Source organism: Limulus polyphemus, unplaced genomic scaffold (genome assembly GCF_000517525.1).
Source record: "Limulus polyphemus unplaced genomic scaffold, Limulus_polyphemus-2.1.2 Scaffold3398, whole genome shotgun sequence".
NCBI classification, from domain to species: Eukaryota; Metazoa; Arthropoda; class Merostomata; order Xiphosura; family Limulidae; genus Limulus; species Limulus polyphemus.
In genome coordinates, this window is record NW_013669008.1 from 8546 (window position 1) to 15143 (window position 6598).

A 6598-nucleotide genomic window follows, 5' to 3' on the forward strand; every position below is an offset into this window, starting at 1 on the left:
ACTTTTGAAATTTAGGAATAACACAAACTGAAACTTGTATGGATTATTAAATGCTGGATTTTAAAGATTAAATTAACTTTTAAACAAATCTACTACATTTCAGTTGGTGTACAATTCTCGTGTACTTTCTACTCAATTAAACTCATGAACTGAATTTTTCTAACATCTGTTAACAAAACTTCAGATATGAGACAGGTGATTATGATCTTACATGAACTGTTTAGGTTTATAGTTAAACATTGATAGTAAACTTGCAAGATGACTTATCAAAGACAAAAGGGGAATTATGTTTTTTGTGTGAATCGTTCATACAAGCATATAGCCTTTCTTAAAGTAACATTTCACTTTTCTTATACGTACATAATTCTAAATACGCGACTTAGCCAAGCCTATGTTGGTAATAAATGTGGAGAGAATGATATCCTGAAAACTTCGAACCTTAACCAAATTCTAAAGCAGTAGCTATATAGTGAGAAATATCGATAACTGCTTTATTCGAGAGTTATTTCACATTCTTTGCCATTCCTTAGACCAATATTTACCATTTTCAAACCAAACGTCGATTAACTATTTCTGGTGCTATTTCCTGATTCGAATAGTACAAAAACAGTCTGATCAAAAGACAATCCCATGCTTCTTATATAACAAATGTAAAAAAACTCTGTTCAAAAGACAATCCAATGCCACTTAAATAACAAATGTAAAACACTCTGGTCAGAAGACAATCTTATGCAACTTATATAACAAATTTAAAACACTCTGGTCAGAAGAAAAACTTATGCCTCTTATATAACAAATGTAAAAAACTCTGGTCAGAAGACAATCCTATGCCTCTTATAAAATAAATTTAAAACAATCTGGTCAGAAGACAATCCCATGTCTCTTATATAACAAATGTAAAACACTTTGGTCGAAAGACAATCCTATGCCTCACGTAATAAAGTATCTTATTGTTGATATTCTGTTTGATATTAGTAAAGAAGTATTTTATTGTTTATATTCTGTTTGATACCAGTAATAAAGTATCTTATTGTTGATATTCTGTTTGATACCAGTAAAGAAGTATCTTATTGTTTATATTCTAGCTAAATCCAACTTATCAACATCCAACTGAAGTGTATGTTACAAACAATGAAAGAGATGATCCTTAGCTAAATCCAACTTATTAACATCCAACTGAAGTTTGTTACAAGCAATGAAAGAGATAATCCTTAGCTAACTACAATTGATCAATGTCTTCTATATTTTTCAAAGAAGTCGGGAATTGTGACAAGCGTAGTTTTATTATTTTAAAAATTTCGTACAGATTACAGAATTGCTCGTATACATATTTTACTATATTCTTTCTTTCGTTTTCTACTAAATCTTGATTTATAATGAAACTATTCGTTATCTTAGGTAATAGAACCCACTTGTACATAATTCAACATGAAAATCTCCTCGGATGAAATTCGTATCATGGATATTGTGAGTTGTTACTCGTTTCCTTTGTTGGTTCCTTAAAAATAAATAACCTCAGTTATTAGCTAAGCCTACCTGCTGTGATATAAAATAAATTTTTAACAATAAATAGCCATATTTATTAACTAAGCCTGTTTGTTATTAGAAGGAGTAAATACTTAAAGTCTAAATACAATTTTCGTAACATTTCTCTACATTATGCTTCACCATTTACGTAGATACTTTTATCTTGTCATAATTTCCTTTCTAAACTTCTTACAGAGTTTATGCCCTTATTCCTTAATCCAAATTTTTACTAGTACAACGTTTGCAAGTAAAATTATTGCTTATATTAAGACACTGTATAATATTATTATAGAGAGGATATTAAATTTACAATCTCGAGTTTACCTCGATTTAGAAAAAATATTAGTCATTTTTCAGACATTAATGTCTTATTTCTGTTTTCTTCTGACATAATCCATAATGTTCAACGTCAAATTGTAGATTTTGTTTATAAAATTTTAGCACTTATAATTTTATTAGTAAACACGTAATTGTATTCTATGAACAAAACAATTTGATATTTAACAAAAATGCTACTTTTCGTTTTCTGAACACTCTTAAAAATTAGTATGATTGAGTTATTCAAGATTTTTGTAAATTAAGATATTTCTGTATTGTTACAATAATGCTTATACGTTTACCGAGTTTTATTGCCTCGGGTTCCGAGTAAGTACGACTAAGCAAGTCTGCTCGGGCGGCCAATTAAAAACTAAATATTTACTTTAGATAGATCTCTAGATCAACACAATTAGAATAGTTGTTTAGTTAAACCATAAACTCGGCATTCAAAGCTACGTTTATAATTTATTCATAAAGACTAAAACTTATGACTACTTTTATTTCAAACTGAGAATACATGTGCGAATTGTGATTTTTTAAAAACAAAATTCATCTTTATTGAGTATTTAAGTCATATTTTGGTCTTACAAATAATCTATAACCAAATTTTGTTTCCTAGTTCTTCTTTACATAACGATATACGAATAATTTATCTGTGTTATCCATCGACACAGTTCATAGTCGAATTTAAAAATCACAGTTTGTATAGTAGTCTTACTAAGAAAAGAACACACAATCAAGTGAATCAGTTCCATCATATACATCTTACTGGGAACATAACCCACAATAAAGTGAAGCAGTTCCATTATACACATCTTACTGGGAACATAACCCATAATCAAGTGAAGCAGTTCCATTATACACATCTTACTTGGAACACAACCCACAATCAATTGAGGAAGTTTTCAGTTCCATTACATACATCTTACTAGGAATAGAACCCACAATCAAGTGAGGCAGTTTTCAGTTCCATCATACACATCTTATTGGGAACAAAACCCACAATCAAGTGAAGCAGTTTTCAGTCCTATTATACACATCTTACTAAGAACACAACCCACAATCAAGTGAAGCAGTTCCATTATACACATCTTACTGGGAACATGACTCATAATCAAGTGAAGCAGTTTTCAGTTCCATTATACACATCTAACTATGAGCATAGCTCACAATCAAGTGAGGCAGATTTCAGTTCCATTATACACATCTTTCTAGGGATAGAACCAACAATCAAGTGAGGCAGTTTTCAGTTCCATTATACACATCTTACTAGGAATAGAACCCACAATCAAGTGAAGTAGTTTTCAGTTCCATTATACACATCGTACTAGGAATAAAACCCACAATCAAATGAAGCAGTTCCATTATACACATCATACTAGGAACAGAGCCCACAATCAAGTGATGCAGTTTTCACTTCCATTATACACATCGTACTAGGAACATAACCCACAATCAAGTGAGGAAGTTTTCAGTTCCATTATACATATCTTACTAGGAATAGAACCCACAATCAAGTGAAGTAGTTTTCAATTCCATTATACACATCTTACTAGGACCATAACCCACAATCAAGTGAAGCAGTTTTCAGTTCCATTATACACATCTTACTACTATAATACATTATCAAATTATACATACTGTAATACATCATAAAATTATACATACTGTAATACATTATCAAATTATACATACTGTGATACATTATCAAATTATACATACTGTGATACATTATCAAATTAGACATACTGTAATACGTTATCAAATTATACATACGGTGATGCATTATCAAATTATACATACTGTGATGCATTATCAAATTAGACATACTGTGATGCATTATCAAATTATACATACTGTAATACGTTATCAAATTATACATACGGTGATGCATTATGAAATTATACATACGGTGATGCATTATGAAATTATACATACTGTAATACATTATCAAATTATATATTCTGTGATACATTATCAAATTATACATACTGTAATACATTATCAAATTAGACATTCTGTAATACATTATCAAATTATATATTCTGTGATACATTATCAAATTATACATACTGTGATACATTATCAAATTATACATACTGTAATACATTATCAAATTAGACATTCTGTAATACATTATCAAATTATATATTCTGTGATACATTATCAAATTATACATACTGTATAATTATCAAACTGGGAGATACTAAAGGAATATATGTTGTAGAGTGTAGCCAATGTTTTTCCTGAGATATTTTAAAAACAGAAGACTTGTCTTTAAAAGGTATGCTATTTACAACTTTTTCAAACTGTATTTTATAAACCTTTATAACTTAGTTTGAAGAGTTTTGTCGACACCTAACATGCGAGTAAGAGATTCTTTTCTTTCAACTGATTTTTAAGCTAGTGCCCGAACCCTAAATTTACCGATGGAGTTTCAATCATCAACATATTTGAATATACGGACCTAATTTTGTATGCATTGAATTGTTTTCGGGCTTATGACTCTAAATCACAATAAATGTTACAATTAATCCTACTAATTGCTGCTAGGTTTCCTTTGTATACTATCTAGAAAATGAGTGAAGTTTTGGTCTGTTATTTTGTCACTCAGTGTTATATCAGACCAAACTGTAAACTTGACCAATACGATACACTATGTGAACCCTACTGTAGTGGGCAATGTAAAACCATATCGGGAATTAGAAAGTTAATTACCATACACTATATGAACCCTACTGGTATTGAACAATATAAAACCATATCGGGAATTAGAAAGTTAATTACAATACACTATGTGAACCCTACTGGTATTGGACAATATAAAACTATATCGAGAGATTTAATTACAATACACTATGTGAACCCTACTGGTATTGGACAATATAAAACCATATCGAGAGATTTAATTACAATACACTATGTGAACCCTACTGGTATCGGACAATATAAAACCATATCGGGAATTAGGGAATTAATTACAATTATTGTTATCATTAATAATTTGTTATTCATGTTTAATTATACGTACTATATTGCTAACTTTTTACATCTTCCACTGAAATTATTACACACATTTTCCTTATTTCATCGTATCATTTCCCTTTCTTTTTAGTTCCATAATAGCGAAGATGACTTTCGTCCAATTAATAGTATTACTATGGAACTAATTATGGACCGACTTTCTGATGCTATATAGTTTCTAAATCTCCCCGGAGTCTTCTATTTTAAGATTATTTATTATACCTCCACAGAGAAACATACCGTTTTTATTCTGTTTCTTCTTCTTTTTCCAAACACTTTCCAATTGACCATTATCTCTCCATTTCCGGGCGAACTGACTTAAACTGGTAAGGTTATACCTTTGTCCAATTCGCCCAGACTACTTTTTCATTTTTCCGTTTTAAGGTTTTTAAAGTATTTTATGGGTTCAAGGGTCCAATAACCCAAAAATGTATATTTTTGGCTCCTGTGGGGTTATATTTAAAGCTACCAAGATGACCAAGTATGAATTTTCTCTTGCCCAACACATTGACATAGAAAAGTTGCATTTGCCCTTCTTGAATCTGTTCATGGGTCAGAGCTCTCAAAAAAAAAATAATTTTGGAGGTTTTGTTCAATTACTCGGCTGTATTTTACGTGGGATTTTGTAAAAAAAGATACCTTTCTACAGATCCCACACATTGACAAAAAAAATGATGAATTTGTCCACTTTGAGTAATTACAGCGGGTCAAGATGCCACGAGAAGCATAATTTTGGGGTGATTTGACAATTACCCCGTTGTATTTCGACTAATTTATATGGGATTTAGTAAAAAGATACTTTTTACAGGTCTCATACATTACACCAAAATGTGGTATGTGCATATTTTTCGTCATTTTAGGGCAGTCAAAATGTTAAATAAACACTTCATTTTAGGGATTTTGGTCTATGTTTTGGCCATTTTTCGACCAATTCAAGTAGGATATAGTAAAAAAATACTTTCTTACTGGTATCAAACAGAATATCAACAATAAGATACTTTATTACTGGTATCAAACAGAATATCAACAATAAGATACTTTATTACTGGTATCAAACAGAATATCAACAATAAGATACTTTATTACTGGTATCAAACAGAATATCAACAATAAGATACTTTATTACTGGTATCAAACAGAATATCAACAATAAGATACTTTATTACTGGTATCAAACAGAATATCAACAATAGGATACTTTATTACTAATATCAAACAAGTGTATGTTACAAACAATGAAGGAGATAATCCTTTTTATCAAAATCCAACTGGGTTGGAATTAGTTAAGGAGTACCTCTTTCATTGTGTGTAACATACACTTCAGTTGGATGTTAAAATGTTGGAATTAGTTAAGGATTATCTCCTTCATTTTTTGTAACATAAACTTCAGTTGGATGTTGATAAGTTGGAATTAGCTAAGGATTATCTCTTTCATTGTTTGTAAAATACACTTCAGTTAGATGTTAATAAGTTTAAATTAGTTATGGATTATCTCCATTGTTTGTAACATACACTTTAGTTGGATGTTAAAATGTTGGAACTAGTTAAGGATTATTTCCTTCGTTGTTTGTAACATACATTTCAGTTGGATGTTGATAATTTGGAATTAGCTAAGGATTATCTCTTTCATTGTTTGTAAAATACACTTCAGTTAGATGTTAATAAGTTTAAATTAATTATGGATTATCTCCATTGTTTGTAACATACACTTTAGTTGGATGTTAAAATG